Consider the following 18,112-nt stretch of genomic DNA (forward strand, 5'->3'; position numbering starts at 1 on the left):
AGGATTGGTTGTGAAATTTGCTGATGACAACAAATAAAAGGTAGTAAAGTAAGTTGTAAAGAGAACATAGCAATGCTACAAAAAGACATAGCTAAGTTGTGTGTGGGCAAAGATCTGACAATGGGGTATAACATGAGAAAATGGGCGGTGATAAGGGGCTGGTTTAGCACAGGGCTAAATCATTGGCTTTGAAAGCAGACCAAGGCAGGCCAGCAGCATGGTTCAATTCCCATACCAGCCTCCCTGAACAGGTGCCGGAATGTGGCGACTAGGGGCTTTTCACAGTAACTTCATTTGAAGCCTACTTGTGACAATAAGCAATTTTCATTTCATTTTTTTCATTTAAAAGTGTGAAATTGTCCATTTTGGCAGGAATAATAGAATGACCCACTTATTATCTAAATGGGGAGAGGTTTCAGAGCTTTGAGATGCAGAGGGGTCTTAGTGTCCTAATGCATGAATTACAAAGGGCTAGTATGCATTTAAAGCACATAATTAGGAAAGATAGGGGCAGCACGGTGGTTAGCACTGCTGCCTACGGTGCTGAGGTCCCAGGTTCGATCCTGGCCCCGGGTCACTGTCCGTGTGGAGTTTGCACATTCTCCCCGTGTCTGTGTGGGTCTCACCCCCAGAACCCAAAGATGTGCAGGTTAGCTGGATTGGCCACACTAAATTGCCCCTTAAGTGGAAAAAAAATAATTGGGTACTCTAAATTTTTTTAAAAATTAATTAGTAATTGGGAAAGATAATAGATGTTGTCATTTTTTGCGAAGGGAATTGAATACAAAAGGAGAGAGGTTATGCTTCAGTTATACAGGGTAGTAATGAGACCACAGTTGGAGCACTGTGTCTAGTATTGGTGTCCTTATTTAAGGAAAGATGGAAATGCATTGAAGCAGTTCAGAGAAGACTGACCAAACCAATATCTGGAATAAGTGGGTTGTCTTTTGAGGAAAGGTTGGACGGGCTAAGCTTGTATCAGCTAGAGTTTAGAAGAGTAAGAGGCGACTTGATTGAAACATATAAGATCCTGAGGGGTATTGACAGTGTGGATGTGGAAAGGATGTTTCCTCTTGTAGGAGAGTCTAGAACTACAGATCATTGTTTAAAAATAAGGGGTTGCCAATTTCATTCGGAGATTAATCAAAATGTTTTCATTCAGAGGGCCGTGAGCCTTTGGAACTCTCTTCCTGAAAAATTGGTTTTGATTGATTTATTGTCACATGTACCGAAGTACAGTGACAAGTATTTTTCTGCGGCCAAGGGGACGTACACAGTACGTACATAGTAGACAAAAAGATGAATCGACAAAGTACATCGACAAACAGTGGTTGGTTACAGTGCGGAACAAGGGCCAAACAAAGCAAATACATGAGCAAGAGCAGCATAGGGAGTTGTAGAATAGTGTTCTTACAGGGAACAGATCAGTCCGAGGGGGAATCGTTGAGGAGTCTAGTAACTGTGGGGAAGAAGCTGTTCCTATGTCTGGATGTGCGAGTCTTCAAACTCCTGTACCTTCTGCCTGGTGGTAGGGTCAGGAAGAAACCAATGCCTGGATGGGAGGGGTCTCTGACAATGCTGTCTGCCTTCCTGAGGCAGTGGGTGGTGTAGACAGAATCAATGGGAGGTTGGAAAGTTTGTGTGATGCATTGGGATGAGTCCACCACACTCTGCAGTTTCTTGTGATCTTGGGTCGAGCAGTTGCCATACCAGACTGTGATGCAGCCGGATAGGATGCTCTCTATGGCACATCTGTAGAAGTTTGTGAGAATCGACGTAGACATGCTGAATTTCTTTAGCTTCCATGGGAAATAGAGAAGTTGTTAGGCTTTCTTGACTGTTGCATCAATGTGAGTGGACCAGGACAGACTGTTGGTGATGGTGACCCTCAGGAACTTAAAGCTATCGACCATCTCCACTTCGGAGCCATTGATGTAGATTGTGTGTCGTGCTACGCTTCCTGAAGTCGATGATCAGTTCCTTGCTTTTGCTGGCATTTAGAGAGAGGTTGTTTTCGATACACCATGCAACCAAGTGATCTACCTCCCTTCTGTACTCCCTTCGTTGTTTGAGATATGACCCACCACAGTCGTATCATCTGCAAACTTATGGATCGAGTTGGAGTTAAATCTTTCCACACAGTCGTGGTGGAAGCAGAGTCCTTGAATATTTTTAAGGCAGAGGTGGATAGATTATTGGTAAGCAAGGGGGGTGATAGGTTATCGGGGGTAGACGAGATGCAGATTTGTAGTTACAATCAGATCAGCAATGATCTTATTAAAAGGAAGAGCAGGTTCGAGAGACTGAATGATCTTCTCCTTGGTCGTACATTCATATGTAATAAACTTGTTATAACCTCAGAATGAGGCCATTTGGAGAACCATCTGTTTCTGTTGATACAGTTTCAAGGTGGCCTCATTATGAATGCTTGATTAAACGCTACAACTTACGAATGGATCAGCTCAGCACAGGCTGATGTGACATGTTAACTTTGACTGATGACACCTTTATGACACTCTAATTCAGTACTAAGGGTGTGTCGCATTGTTGAGTCTTTCGAAAGAGACTTTAAACCAAAGCCCTATCTGCCCTTCAGTTGGGTGAAAAAGCTCCCATAACACTCTTTCAAAGAAGATCAGGGGTGATAATTGCTTCACAGCTCCAGGGTCCCAGGTTCGATTCCCGGCTACGGTCACTGTCTGTGCGGAGTCTGCACGTTCTCCCCGTGTGTGCGTGGGTTTCCTCCGGGTGCTCCGGTTTCCTCCCACAGTCCAAAGATGTGCAGGTTAGGTGGATTGGCCATTCTAAATTGACCTTAGTGTCCAGATTGCCCTTAGTGTTGGGTGGGGTTACTGGGTTATGGGGATAGGGTAGGGGTGTGGGGTTGGGTAGGGTGCTCTTTCCAAGAGCCTGTGCAGACTCGATGGGCCAAATGGCCTCCTTCTGCAATGTAAATTCTATGATAAACTATGATAACCCTGCTGTCCTGGTCAATACGTAACCTTCAATCAACATCATAATTAACATCTCTGATTGTTATCGCTTTGCTGCTTGTGGGAGCTTGCTGTGCACCAATCTGCTGCTGTGTTTCCTACAATGACAAGCCTTCAGAATGTGCTCCATTGGCTGGAAAGCGCTGTGGGGCTATGCGGTGTGTTTACTCTGCATGTGTTGTGTCCAAATCCAACATTACTATTTCCAACAACCATATTTCCCAATTAATTTTCCAAAACTTTGACAGGCCCGAAAAATGATGGACCTTTGCCTTTGGAGGCTTTCGCTGCGTTAAAGGCGCTATACAAATGCAAGATGTTGTTGTATCTGGTTGTTTTCTCTCTGAATCTATTCAATCGGAAACCATATGAAAAATTAAATCGTTGATATCAAACAGCTAGAGAGGTTTTTACCCCAATTTGACATTGTTAGCACTTGTGTGTCTCTGGAAATGGGGATGCAAGTGTGACTTGTATTTGTCGGAGAATCAATATGTATCATTGTTGTCATGATATCCACATTAACATATCATGGTGCAATCACACACACACACTGATGGACAGGTAGTTGGACCAATCAACACACACACAACATCACAGCCAATCACCAGTGAGAGCACATGCACTATAATACAGGGAACACCACAGTTCCCGCTCATTCCACCAGGAGATAGCTCAGGGCACAGAGCTCACAGCGTGCCACTCAGACATGCACCATGTGCTGAGTGCCTCACTAAGATAGTGCTAGGGCTCGGTCCACAGGTTAGCTGGTGAAGTACGAACCACAGCCAGAAGTTAATAGTTATTATTGTACAGAATAATAAAACAGAGTTGTACCATCTACAACCGTGTTGGTTCGTTTGTATCTCAGAACACCCAACACGACAATTGTCATTACTGAAAACAAGGGTGGCGAGGAATAATAACAACGCCTTACTGATGTTTTGCCAACATTTTGAATTTAGCATCATAAAATTCTCGGGGATGAGCTCCACTGATTGAGTTTCCGATAAGTAGTGGAAAAATCTTGACCCTGTGAGATTATATAATGCATTCCGACTGCAGTGTTGTAGCGTCACAGTTCTTATCTTATTCACAGTCAGTTATTATTTCTCCATTTCGCTTGCACTCAATCTGTCAGCAGTCACAAATCACAAATAAATGATGTATAGTTTATGAAAGAAAAGGACAGCATGAAAGCAGGGGTGGATTATAGGAGCATGAGGAGGCCATTCAGCCCCTCGAGCCTGCACCACCATTTAACCCGATCGTAGCCGATGTTCTATATTCTACCTCGATGCCATTTTCCTGCACTATTTGATTTGATTTATTATTGTCACATGTATTAGTATACAGTGAAAAGTATTGTTTCTTGCATGTACAAACAATGCATACCGTACATAAGGAACGTAGGAGAGACTGCAGCATATAATGTCACAGTTATAGCAAGGTGTAGAGAAAGGATCAACTTAATACGAGGTAGGTCCATTCAAAAGTTTGATGGCAGTAGGGAAGAAGCTGTTCTTGAGTCGGTTGGTACGTGACCTCAAACTTTGGTATCTTTTTCCTGACGGAAGGAGGTGGAAGAGAGTCCGGGGTGCGTGGGGTCCTTAATTATGCTGGCTGCGGGGAAACAGGGTTGCTGCTGCACTGGCCGAAAGGGAATGGGACACAGAAGAGGTGGCCGGGACGGAGGTGAGGGAGACGCGGACACGGGACTGGCCCAGAAAAGGAGATGGCTAGTCGGGGGAGGGGGGGGGGGGGGGGGGGGGGCCTCCAGGGGCGGGGTGGGAGCCCCTCCAATCCGGCTGATAACGTGGAACGTGAGGGGCCTGAACGGAACGGTGAAGAGGGCTCGAGTGTTCGCGCACTTGAAGGGATTGAAGGCAGACGTGGCTATGCTCCAAGAGACACACCTGAAGGTGGCAGATCAGGTTAGGTTAAGAAGGGGATGGGTAGGACAGGTATTTCACTCGGGACTGGACGCGAAAAACAGAGGGGTGGCAATTCTGGTGGGAAAACATGTGTCATTTGAGGCCAAGACTATCGTAGCGGACAATGGAGGGAGATACGTGATGGTGAGTGATGGTAGGTTGCAAGGGACGTGGGTGGTGTTGGTAAATGTATACGCCCCGAACTGGGATGATGCTGGATTTATGAAGCGCATGTTGGGGCGCATCCCGGACCTGGAGGTAGGAAGACTGATAATGGGAGGGGACTTTAATACAGTGCTGGATCCAGCACTAGACCGCTCCAGATCAAGGACAGGAAAGAGGCCGGCGACGGCCAGGGTGCTCAGGGGGTTTATGGACCAGATGGGGCGAGTGGACCCATGGAGGTTTGCAAGGCCGCATGCCAGGGAATTTTCTTTCTTCTCCCACGTGCACAAGGCATACTCCCGGATAGACTTCTTTGTGCTGGGCAGGGCGCTCATCCCGAGGGTGGAGGGGATGGAGTATTCGGCCATAGCCGTTTCGGACCATGCCCCGCACTGGGTGGAAGTGGGGCTGGGAGAGGAGAGGGACCAACGCCCGCTGTGGCGGCTGGATGTGGGACTGCTGGCAGATGAGGTGGTGTGTGGGAAGGTAAGGGGGTGTATTGAAAGGTACTTGGAGGCCAACGACAACGGGGAGGTGCGAGTGGGGGTGGTATGGGAGGCGTTGAAGGCGGTGATCAGGGGAGAGCTAATCTCCATCAGGGCTCATAGGGAGAAGACAGAGGGCATGGAAAGGGAGAGGTTAGTGGGGGAGGTTTTGCGAGTGGACAGGAGATACGCAGAGGCCCCGGAGGAAAGATTACTTGGGGAAAGACGACGGCTCCAGACGGAGTTTGACCTGTTGACCACGGGGAAGGTGGAGGCACAGTGGAGGAAGGCGCAGGGGGCGACCTACGAATACGGGGAAAAGGCCAGTCGGATGCTGGCACACCAGCTCCGTAAGAGGGCGGCAGCGAGGGAAATAGGGGGAGTCAAAGATGGTGGGGGAGCCATGGTCCAGAGTGCAACGGAAATAAATAAGGTATTCAAGGCCTTCTACGAAGAGCTGTACAGATCCCAGCCCCCAGGGGGAGAAGAGCGGATGGGAAGATTCCTGGACCAACTGCGGTTCCCGACGGTGGAGGAGCAAGAGGTGGCTGGTTTGGGGGCACCAATCGGGTTGGAGGAGCTGAGTAAGGGTTTGGGGAGCATGCAGGCGGGGAAGGCCCCGGGGCCAGACGGGTTCCCGGTGGAGTTCTATAGAAAGTATGCGGACCTGTTGGCTCCGCTACTAGTGAGGACCTTTAACGAGGCAAGAGAGGAGGGGTCCCTGCCCCCGACAATGTCGGAGGCATCAATTTCCTTGATTCTGAAGCGAGACAAGGACCCACTGCAATGTGGATCGTACAGGCCGATTTCGCTCCTAAATGTGGACGCTAAGCTATTGGCAAAAGTGCTGGCCACGAGGATTGAGGACTGTGTCCCGGGGGTGATACATGAGGACCAGACGGGATTTGTAAAGGGCAGGCAATTAAATACGAATGTGCGGTGGCTCTTAAACGTGATAATGATGCCATCGGAGGAGGGAGAGGCAGAGATAGTGGCAGCCATGGACGCGGAAAAAGCCTTTGACCGAGTAGAGTGGGAGTACCTCTGGGAGGTGTTGCGTAGGTTTGGGTTCGGGGGAGGGTTTATTAGCTGGGTTAAGCTCCTTTACAGCGCCCCGGTGGCAAGTGTGGTGACGAACCGGCGGAGGTCGGAGTACTTTCAGCTGTACCGAGGGACGAGACAGGGGTGCCCTCTGTCCCCCCTGTTGTTCGCATTGGCGATCGAACCCTTGGCCATATCACTGAGGGAGTCTAATAAATGGAGGGGGGTGGTCCGCGGGGGGGAAGAGCATCGGGTGTCGCTATACGCGGACGACTTGCTGCTGTATGTGGCGGACCCAATGGAGGGGATGGTGGAGGTCCTGCAGACTTTGAGGGAGTTTGGGGAGTTCTAGGGCTATAAGCTCAATGTAGGGAAGAGCAAGCTTTTTGAACTACAGGCAGGGGACCAAGAAAGAGGGATAGGGGACCTACCGCTGAGGAGGGTGGAGGGGAGTTTTCGGTATCTGGGGATCCAGATAGCCAGGAGCTGGGGGGCCCTACATAAACTGAATCTGACGAGGTTGCTGGACCAAATGGAGGAGGACTTCAAAAGATGGGACATGTTGCCGCTCTCGTTGACGGGTAGAGTGCAGTCGGTAAAAATGGTGGTCCTTCCGAGGTTTTTGTTTGTGTTCCAGTGCCTCCCCATCATGATCACCAAAGGCTTTTTCAAGAGAGTAGGTAGGAGTATTATGGGGTTTATGTGGGCGAACAAAACCCCGAGGGTAAGGAGAGGGTTCCTGGAGTGCAGTAGGGACCGAGGAGGGCTGGCGCTGCCAAACCTAGGGAGCTACTACTGGGCAGCAAACGTGGCGATGATCCGTAAGTGGGTTATGGAGGGAGAGGGGGCGGCATGGAAGAGGATGGAGATGGCGTCCTGCAAAGGAACGAGCTTGGGGGCGCTGGTGACGGCGCCGTTGCCGCTCTCGCCATCAAAGTACACCACGAGCCCGGTGGTGGCGGCAACGTTAAGGATCTGGGGCCAGTGGAGACGGCATAGGGGTGCAGTGGGAGCCTCGGTGTGGTCCCCGATCAGGGGTAACCACCGGTTTGTCCCGGAGAAGGTGGACGGGGGTTCCAGGGCTGGCACCAGGCGGGGATTAGAAGAATGGGGGACCTGTTCATCAACAGGACATTTGCGAGCCTAGGGGTACTGGAGGAGAAGTTTGAGCAACCCCCGGGAAATGCATTCAGATATATGCAGGTGAGGGCTTTTGTGAGGCGACAGGTCAGGGAATTCCTGCTGCTCCCGACACAGGAAATTCAAGACAGGGTGATCTCGGGTGTATGGCTCGGGGAGGGCAAGGTTTCGGCAATACACCAAGAGGTGAAAGAAGAGGGGGAAGCGCTAGCAGAAGAGTTGAAGGGTAAATGGGAGGAGGAGTTGGGGGAGGAGATCGAGGAAGGTTTGTGGGCTGATGCCCTAGGTAGGGTCAATTCCTCCTCCTCATGTGCCAGGCTCAGCCTGATACAATTTAAGGTGGTCCACAGAGCGCACTTGACGGGGGCAAGGTTGAGTAGGTTCTTTGGGGTAGAGGACAGATGTGGAAGGTGTTCAGGGAGTCCGGCGAACCATGCCCATATGTTTTGGTCATGCCCGGCACTGGAGGGGTGCTGGAGAGGAGTGGCGGGAGCAATATCTCAGGTGCTGAAAGACCGGGTCAAGCCAAGCTGGGGGCTAGCATTATTTGGAGTAGTGGACGAGCCAGGAGTGCAGGAGGCGAAAGAGGCCGGCATTCTGGCCTTTGCGTCCCTGGTAGTCCGGCGAAGGAGCTTGCTAATGTGGAAGGAGGCGAAGCCCCCTAGCGTGGAGGCCTGGACAAACGACATGGCTGGGTTCATAAAGTTGGAAAGGATTAAGTTTGCCTTAAGGGGGTCTGCGCAGGGGTTCTACAGGCGGTGGCAACCGTTCCTAGACTACCTCGCGGAGCGTTAGAGGAAGGTCGGTCAGCAGCAGCAGTTACCCTGGGGGGGGGGGGGGGGGGGAGGAGATTGTTTGAGGGGACGGACGAGCAGGGGATATCATGGAGGGTGGGGGAAACAGGCACGAACGGGCGAGAGTCAGTGTATAAAGCTCTGTAAATATATCATCTTACCATGTATATATCTTGCTCAGGGCGATTTTGTGTTATTTTGTTATGGGGGGGGGTTATTGTTTGTAAGGGGAAAAAATTGTTTTGTTTTGTTAAAAAACTTGAATAAATATTTTTTTTTAAAAATTATGCTGGCTGCTATTCTGAGGCAGCGGGAATAATAGAGTCAATGGATGGGAGGCTGGTTTGTGTGATGGACTGGGCTACATTCACGACCTTTTGTAGTTTCCTGCGGTCTTGGGTAGAGCAGGCGCCATACCAAGCTGTGATACAACCAGAAAGAATGCTTTCCATGGTGCATCTGTAGCAGTTGGTGAGGGTCGTAGCTGACATGCCTAATTTCTTCAGTCTTCTGAGAAAGTAGAGTCGTTGGTGGGTTTTCGTAACTAGAGTGTCGGCATGGGGGGACCAGGACAGGCTGTTGGTGATCTGTACACCTAAAAACTTGAAGCTCTCGACCCTTTCTATTTTCTACTATGCCCACGTCCCTTGATATCTTTGAAAAATATTTTATTGGAGGTATTTTCAAATATATACAAGACAAAAACGAACAAACAACAACAGCAACAGTAATATACAATTAACATTACTCTACCCCCCCTACACTAACGTATTAATATCCCTTAAAGAAGTCAATGAACAGCCTTCACCTTGTGGAGAACCCCTCCTCCGTCCCTCTAATGGAGAAACCCTCCTCCCCCCTCTAATGGAGAACCCCTCCTCCACCCCACTAATGGAGAACCCCCCTCCCCCCCTCTAATGGAGAAACCCTCCTCCACCCCTATAATGCAGAACCCCTCCTCCACCCCTATAATGCAGAACCCCTCCTCCACCCCTATAATGCAGAACCCCTCCTCCACCCCTATAATGCAGAACCCCTCCTCCACCCCTATAATGCAGAACCCCTCCTCCACCCCTCTAATGGAGAAACCCTCCTCCACCCCTCTAATGGAGAACCCCCCGCTCCGTCCCTCTAATGGAGAATCCCTCCTCTGTCCCTCTAATGGGGAAACCCTCCTCCACCCCTCTAATGGAGAACCCCCCGCTCCGTCCCTCTAATGGAGAATCCCTCCTCCGTCCCTCTAATGGAGAACCCCTCCTCCCCCCCTCTAATGGAGAAACCCTCCTCCACCCCTATAATGCAGAACCCCTCCTCCACCCCTATAATGCAGAACCCCTCCTCCACCCCTCTAATGCAGAACCCCTCCTCCACCCCTCTAATGGAGAAACCCTCCTCCACCCCTCTAATGGAGAACCCCCCGCTCCGTCCCTCTAATGGAGAATCCCTCCTCCGTCCCTCTAATGGGGAAACCCTCCTCCACCCCTCTAATGGAGAACCCCCCGCTCCGTCCCTCTAATGGAGAATCCCTCCTCCGTCCCTCTAATGGAGAACCCCCCTCCGTCCCACTAATGGAGAATCACTCCTCCGTTCCTCTAATGGAGAACCCCTCCTCCCCCCTCTAATGGAAAACCCCTCCCCCCTCTAATGGAGAACCCCCCTCCGACCCTCTAATAGAGAATCCCTCCTCCACCCCTCTAATGGAGAACCCCTCCCCCCTCTAATGGAGAACCCCCCTCCGACCCTCTAATAGAGAATCCCTCCTCCACCCCTCTAATGGGGAAACCCTCCTCCACCCCTCTAATGGAAAACCCCTCCCCCCTCTAATGGAGAACCCCTCCTCCACCCCTCTAATGGAGAACCCCTCCTCCCCCCCTCTAATGGAGAACCCCCCTCCACCTCTCTAATGGAGAACCCCCCCTCCCCCCTCTAATGGAGAACCCCCCCTCCGTCCCTCTAATGGAGAACCCCCCCTCCCACCCTCTAATGGAGAACCCCCCCTACCCCCCTCTAATGGAGTACCCCTCCTCCACCCCTCTAAAGGAGAACCCCCCTCCCCCCTAATGGAGAACCCCTCCTCCACGCCTCTAATGGAGAATCCCCCCTCCACCGCTCTAATCGAGAACCCCCCTCCACCGCTCTAATAGAGCACCCCTCCTCCATCCCTCTAATGTAGAACCCCCGCTCCACCCCTCTAATGGAGAACCCCCCTCCACCCCTCTAATGGAGAACCCCCCTCACCTCTAATGGAGAACCCCCCCTCCCCCCCTCTAATGGAGAACCCCTCCTCCACCCCTCTAATGGAGAACCCCTCCTCCCCCCCTCTAATGGAGAACCCCTCCTCCACCCCTCTAATGGAGAACCCCTCCTCCGCCCCTCTAATGGAGAACCCCTCCATCGCCCCTTTTATGGTGAACTTAATTTTTTCCAGGCGGAGGAACTTTGCCAGGTCGCTCCCCCATCCTCCACTCTCGGCGGCTCCGAGGCTTGCCAGCACAGAAAGATCTGCCTTCGGGCCATCAGGGAGGCAAAGGCTACCACATCAGCCTCTCCCCTACCTGCACCCAGATCCTCCGACACCCCAAAAATCGCCACCCACTGGTTCGGGGCCAGCTCCACTCCCAAAATCTTCAACATTACATTTGCAAACCCTTTCCAGAACTCCTCCAACCTCAGACATGCCCAAAACATATGGACATGGTCCGCCGACTCCCTGCACTCCGCCCACACCTATCTTACACCCTTGGGGGGAAAAAACTCATCCTAGACCCCATCATATGAGCCCTGAGCAGTACCTTAAACTACATGAGACTCTGTCTTGCACACGAGGATGAGTTTATCCTCCACAGAGCCTCACTCCGCACCCCAGCTTGCATTACCTCTCCCAACTCCTCCCCCCAGTTGCACCGGACCTCCTCAGCTCCCCTTATATATCTGACACCTTACCCTTGCCTGTCTCATCCTTGCACAGCAGCTTGTCCTGTAGCGCTGGAGGTGGCAGCTGCGGGAACAAACCCACCTCCTTCCTCAAGACGTCCCTCACCTGCAGGCACCTGAACCCATTCCCCTTCGGCAGCAGGTACACCTCCTCAAGCTCCTCCAATTCCACAAACTTACCCTCTCACAAATATGTCTCAAAAATGCTCTGTCCCCAACTGCCCTGACCCCCGAAACCTGCATCCAGCCCCACCGGAACAAACCTGTAATCATCACAAATCAGCACCCATAGGGACATGCCTTCCATCGTACAGTGCTGCCGACGGTGATTCCACACCCTCAATGCTGACACCACCACCGGGCTGGCGAGAACGGAAGAGGCGCCAACTATAACGCCCTCAAACTTGGTCCTCAAACTAAGCCTCCTCCATCCGTACCCACACCGACCTCCCCTCCACCTGCCAATCCGTGCCCACACCAACCTCCCCATCACCTGCCAATCCGTGCCCACACCAACTTCCCCTCCACCTGCCAATCCATGCCCACACCATCCTCCCCTCCATCGCCCACTTCCGAACCATAGCTGTGTTCGCCACCCAATAATAATTCTGCAGATTCGGCAGTGCCAGCCACCACCTCCCTCCCCCACCTATCCTTTTCCAGAAACACCCACGCGAACCCCAGCTTGTCCTGTGGTGCTCAACGTGTATTCACCCTATTAAATAAAGACTTGGGCACGAAAATTGGGGGATTCTGAAACAAAACAGTCGGCAACACCGTCATCTTTTCTGTCTGGGTCCTTCCAGCCAATGACAAAGGCGACACATCCCACCTCCTGAAGTCCTCCTTCATCCCCTCCACCAGCTTTGCCAGATTTAACTTGTGCAGCTGGGCCCAGCTCTGTGCCGCGTATATCCACAGATAATGAAAGCCCGCCCCTACCAACCAAAACCCAAAATCCTTAAAACCCCTGATACCTGCTATATTTAGAAATCCATCCATCACTGTTTAGAATATACTCAGTGTGGGGCGGGGGGTGGGGGCGGGGGGGGGGGGGGATTTTCAGCCTGCGTTAGCCGTCACCAAGAATGGCGAGCGATATGGGCGCTAAATATGATGAGAATCAGGAAACACGGGTGTGTTCCCATTTCTCGGGGAGCATCCATGACAGTTACATCTTGGGGTGCTCACAGGTCCGGGCTGTTAAATATTGAAGATCCGGACTGGGGCTGGGGATGTGGTGTCGGAGCCAGGGAAGATAAATGAGGCATTTAGAGAGTATTACCAGGGACTTTATGAGGCGGATCCAGGGGGAGATGAGGGGGGCATTGGGCGGTTTCTGGATGAGCTGCAATTTCCCTAGATGGAGGAGGCAAAGAGGCAGGCGTTATAATTTTATAAGGAATTTGCGGCGAACCTGGCACCACATCTGTTGGGGGGTTTAATGAAGCACTGGAGAAGGGGGAGTTGCCGGAACGATGAAACAGGCAGTAATCACACTAATCCCCAAAAAAGGGAAGGATCCGGTGGAATGGGGGCCGTATAGACCCATATCACTATTGAACACGGATGTGAAAGTATTGGCTGAGTTGTTGGCGGTGATGATGGAGGATTGTGTCCCAGGGGTGGTTGCAGAAGATCAAACAGGCTTCGTGAAGGGCAGGCAGCTCGCAAGTAATATAAGACGGCTGTTGAATGTGGTGATGAATCCGTCGAGAGCTCTGGTACCGGAGGTGGTGGTGTCCATGGACGCGGAGAAAGCATTTGATCGGGTGCAGTAGCGGTACTTGTTCGAAGTTTTGGGAAGGTTTGGGTTTGGGCCAAGATTTGTGGCAGGGGTGCGGTTGCTGTATGTGGCGTCAAGAGCGAGGGTGAGGACGAATGATATGAGCTCACAAAGCTTTGACTTCCACAGGGGTACGAGGCAGGGGTGCCCAATGTCGCCGTTGGATGGAAAGGATGTCGGTGCTAACGTCGCTGTGCGAGAATCATGGATTTGAGCCGGACTGGATGGATAGTGTATGTAGGCGGTGAAGGGAAGTGGGGCTGGTCAAGGTGAGAGATTTGTATTTGGAGGAAGGGTTCGCCAGTCTGGAGGAGCTAAGTGAGAGGGTAGAGTTGCCGAGGAGTAGTGAGTTCAGGTATCTGCAGGTTAGGGATTTTGCGCAAAAGGTCTGGAGGGGGTTCCCTAGGTTGCCGGGATACACCCTGCTGGAGCGACTGCTGCTTCCGGATGTGGAAGGGGAGGAAAATATTGGGAAAATTCTGGGCGGGAGTGTTCGCGGTCTTAGCCAGGATAGTGGAGGAGGTAGTGGACCCTTTGGTGGCGATATTTGGGGTTTCAGAGAAGCCGGAGCTCATGGAGAGGAGGAAGGCCGATGTCATGGCCTTCGCCTCTCTGATTGCACGGCGGTGAATTTTGCTGGAGTGGCGGTCGGCATCGCCACCGGGGGTAGCAGCATGGTTGGGTGACCTGTACGACTTCCTGCAGTTAGAGAAGATAACGTATGAGCTCAGGGGCTCAGCAGGGGAGTTTGAGAAAAAGTGGGGGATGTTTGTGACCATGTTTGAGGAGCTGTTCATCGCAGGGGGGTGGGTGATGGGGAGGGGGGGTGAAAAAGGGGGAAAATCTGTACACGGCATGCCAACGAATGGCTTATCTTGGGGCCAGAGAGTCTGAATTACACATCTCGGTTGCTCCTGCCCCCTCTGAGCTCTGGGATCCTGCTGTTTTCCTCCATCCACATACGAGATGGGGAGGGGGAGGACGACATGGCAACTGTTGGGAGCCCGTGATGTGGCTGGGAGAGGGATGACAGTGAAAGTGAAATGGGTGGGTTAAAGGACAAGACATGAGAAGGCAGACTTATCCTGGCTGCACGAAGCAAGCCATCCATCTTGTTTAGGCCCTGCAGCCCTGTCCTCTAATGGAGCTAGCTGGTGCACACGATCGCGACCCATGCTGCCTCCCAGGCGGGGGTGGTGACCTTGCTACTTGGACGTCTGGCCGGTCGTGGGCACAGCATGTCATGCCTCTGCTCGACACCATCATGAGGTTTGGTGAGGGTTCCCTCCGTGAAACGTGGTTCCACCTTCCTGGCAGCCGGCCCTCCCACTGGACTTAAAACAAATGCTGCGGAGGCAGTTAAGAGGAGCATCCACTGATTACAGAGATTGAGTATTCCCGGGGAGCGAATCAGAGACAAGCCACCACGAGCGTGACGCAAAGCACGTGGAAAAAAATGTTAAAGGGGCTGAATATATGGTGAATATTCGTCGGATTCTCCCTGGTTTTCTCACTGGGACTGACACTCTGAAAGAAAATGGGAAGATTCCGCCCAGTGACTGAGCCCCCGCAGCCCTCTGGGGAGAGAATTCCAAAGACTCAACATCCTCTGAGTGAAAAAATTCCTCCACACCTTGGTCCTAAATGGTCTACCCCTTACTCCGAGACTGTCCCCTGGATGTAGACCCCTCAGCCAGGGGAAACATCTTTTCTGCTTCTACCCTGTCGAATCCTGTAAGAATGTTATAGGTTTCAATGAGATCACTTCTCATTCTCCTAAACTTCAGTGAATACAGAAAAGGGAGCTAACGTTTCGAGTTTGGATGACAGCTTTGACAAAGAGCAAACCAGACTCGAAACGTTAGCGCCCTCCTCTCTCCACAGACGACGTCAGACCTGTGGAGATTGTCCAATACTTTCCGTTTTTTGTTTCAGATTCCAGCATCCGCAGTAATTTGCTTTTATCTTCATGTTTAATTCACTGCCACTTCTCTTCCAGGAATGCCTTCCCTGAAGAAGTACTCCTCTTCTCTCCGACAGGATTTCCATTTGTCTGTTTTGCCCGGTCCATCTTCTTTGCTATATATTTCCCTCCTGGTCTTTGACAAGGTGCTTACCAAAACTCGCTTTCACACCCATATTTCCTTCCTCAGTGACTGTCCCCATCTCCGATGTACACCACGTGGATTCCTACTCAAGTTCCACCCCTCATGTTTTGAATTAACCCAGGATTACAGGTGTCTCCAGGACATCCAACATTCCTCAAACTGCTGTTCCAGCCGCATTCTGAGATCCACGCTCATCGTCATGCGTCATGCAGACAGTTGACATCTATCTCCAGCAGTGCCGACTCCCCCTATCTCAAAGCCATCGTGGCCCCAGTTTCTTTCATCCTTTGTCTCATCCGACGCCGAATCAATAAACGTTTTCTCATTCTTTCAGGTGTTAAGGAGCACAAGCTCCAACAACTCATCCATACCAAAGGCCATCCAGGACCCTCCACCCCTTCCCTCCCCCCGAATCCCATCGCTTCTAACCCCAGCACTTGTCTTCACCATACCCTCTGACCTTCCCCTCTCTGAGGCTGAACGTGCTGTACTCAGCGAAGGACTCAGCTTCACACTCTATGAATTTCGGGCTCGACACGATGCTGAACACTTCTTCCGTCGCCTCCGTCTCCCTGCTCACTTCTTTGGGCCAGAGGTGTGTCCCCCCCCCCACCCCCCCCGTTCAACATATCCTTTTACCCGCCTCCAGTATTCTCCCTTCACCCTGACCCCTCCCTCCAGCCCCTTACCGATCCTTGATCTTTTCAATCAGAACTGTCGGCGTGACATCGACCGTCTCAGTTTCTCTGCTCCTCTCACCCACTCTAATCTGCTGCCTTCTGAACCTGCTGCACTCCGCTGTCTCAAGTCCAACCCTGATTTTGTCATCAAACCCACCAAAAAGGGCGGGGCTGTTGCTGTTGTCTGGCATACTGACCTCTACCTCACAGAAGCTGAACACCAACTTTCAGATACTTCCTCCTACCTCCCCCTGGACCATGACCCCACCACCTGCTTTGACAAAGAGTCACCCAGACTCGAAACATGAGCTCCCTTTTCTCTCCACAGATGCTGTCATACCTGCTGAGATTGTCCAGCATTTTTTTGTTTTTGTTCCAGTGAATACTGGCCCAGTCTCGTCAATCTCTCCTCATACAACAAACCTGCCTTCCATCCCTTTTCTCACTCCCACTTCAGCTTCCCTTAAATATGTCTGGAAATACTGGATGCAGGGATGGTGGGGGGAGGGAGGGGCGGGATGGCACAGTGGTTAGCACTGCTGCCTCACAGTGCCAGGGACTTGGGTTCAATTCCTCCATTGGGTGACTGTGTGGAGTCTGTACCTTCTCCCCGTGTCTGCGTGGGTTTCCTCCGGGTGACCCGGTCTCTTCCCACAGTCCAAAGATGTGCAGGTCAGGTGGATTGGCTATGCTAATTTGCCCCATAGTGTCCAGAAACTACAGGGATAGGGTGGGGGCGTGGGCCTCTGTAAGACTCGATGGGCCGAATGGGCTCCTTCTGCACTGTAGGGATTCTATGATTCTAGGGGTAGGGAGGGAGTGGGGGAGCGGTATCTCCTATGTTTCCATGTGAAGATACTGGAGTTGGCCATTCCAACAACATCTTCCCCTCAAGAAAATAAAAAGTAATCTGCTTCAAGACTTTGTTTGAAGATACATTCTGTGCTTCCATTATCCCTATGGCTGCGTACTTAACTATTAACCCTGGGAAGATATGCAGGCTGCACAATACTGTTCATCTATTTTCTAATTCTTCAACATGCTTTGATAGCATTTTCAATCACATTGAAAGTAAGCACTTAAACCCAATCGCAGTGGGCAAAACATTGCTGGAAATCTTTTGAATGGTAGTACCAACCTATTGTCAGAGTCAAAAGCTGTGTGAAAGCTTCTTTGTGGATTGCTAGCTCTTTTCAACGCTGCTGTCTGCGACATGAGAAAGTCACTCCAACACTGAAGAACAGAATTGAAATGGATATAATGCAGTAACATGCTGTGACAGGACCTAAATCACTAAGAATTGGTGAAAATCCTATCTGCTGTTTCTACCCTTTCAGCATAAAATCGCAAGTATTGAGCTAGGCTGAGGGCTGGGCACCTTTCGCGTCACGTCTGGGTCCCGAAGGTGAATGGGGGAGGTCAAATGTCATGAAAGTCCCCTCTGGAGGGCAGCACGGTGGCCCAGTGGTTAGCACTGCTGCCTCATGGCGCTGAGGTCCCAGGTTCGATCCCGGCTCTGAGTCACTATCCGTGTTGAGTTTGCACATTCTCCCCGTGTTTGCGTGGATTTCGCCCCCACAACCAAAAAATGGGCAAGGTAGGTGAATTGGCCACGCTAAATTGTCCCTTAATTGGAAAATATGAATTGGGTACTCTAAATTTAAAAAAAAAATGAAAGTCCCCTCTGTCAGACAACTATATATACCCAAAATGACCAGGAACAGCTCTGCAATAGCAAGTCAAACTCTGCATTGATGGGTAGCCAGAGTTTGTCAGAGGGGCATTTGTGCAGCAAACAGATGATCCCAGGGGGGAAACGCAGGTTTGCTTTGCTGATTTTGGAAGTTGGAACATTTCCCAGCAAGAGGTTCCTCAGTATCAAGCCTCTCCAGTTGCTGCTAGGGTTGGCAACCCTCCAGGAATGAAGGGATTTGGGAAAGGAGCGGGAAAGCGGGGTTGAAGCCCAAGGTCAGTCATAATTGTGCTGAATAGTGAAGCAGGCTCCGAGGGCCATATGGTCTATTCCTGCTTCAAATTCTTTTGTTCTTGTGT

The sequence above is a fragment of the Scyliorhinus torazame genome, chromosome 1 (assembly GCF_047496885.1).
Source record: "Scyliorhinus torazame isolate Kashiwa2021f chromosome 1, sScyTor2.1, whole genome shotgun sequence".
NCBI lineage: Eukaryota > Metazoa > Chordata > Chondrichthyes > Carcharhiniformes > Scyliorhinidae > Scyliorhinus > Scyliorhinus torazame.